The sequence below is a fragment of the Cryptotermes secundus genome, unplaced genomic scaffold, assembly GCF_002891405.2.
Source record: "Cryptotermes secundus unplaced genomic scaffold, Csec_1.0 scaffold3371, whole genome shotgun sequence".
In the NCBI taxonomy this organism is placed as follows: domain Eukaryota; kingdom Metazoa; phylum Arthropoda; class Insecta; order Blattodea; family Kalotermitidae; genus Cryptotermes; species Cryptotermes secundus.
The window spans coordinates 21,946-22,603 of record NW_019734383.1 but is presented as its reverse complement, the minus strand read 5'-3'; positions in this window follow the sequence as shown (position 1 = coordinate 22,603).

Below are 658 nucleotides of genomic sequence, written 5' to 3'. Positions count from 1 at the left end.
GCAATTGACCATGCAGCAAGTTTACGGTGATACTATACTAAAGAAATCCGCAGTTTACGACTGGGTTTCCCGGTTTAAGAATGGGCAGGAGACGTTAGAGGATGATCAGAGCAGGTAAGTAATATGCTATCTACCAAATAACTGAAGGCCTGTGTCCTATAGTAATGGCTGTTGTTACATTTGATTTATTATTATTCACAGTATTACAGTTATACTATGTGATAAAAGCCAATACATGAATTTCTTTACCACAAGTATCGAGAGTATATGACCACTCTGGTTCTATAAAAAATTTATATATATATATATATATATATATTAGAAATCAGAAGTAAATACATTCTTTAAGCTAATTTGCTATTTTAAACACCGTCCTCATATGCATATCTATATAAATAAAATGTAACTGTTCGTTTGGCCCTGATCGAAAATCTCCGAAAGTTCTTCACCGATTGCTTCGAAATTTTGACACAACGTTGCATTCGAATACGCGCGTGTTTTTATATACATATTATATAGATGTCACACCTGTGACAGGTAAAAACAAGCTTCTTTTGAAAAACAATTGGAATTTGGAATTCAGAAGTCACCCCTATGGAAACGCTAGAACAGACCGTTGCATAGGATGTAACAATAGCGATACTGTATCGAATCTCCA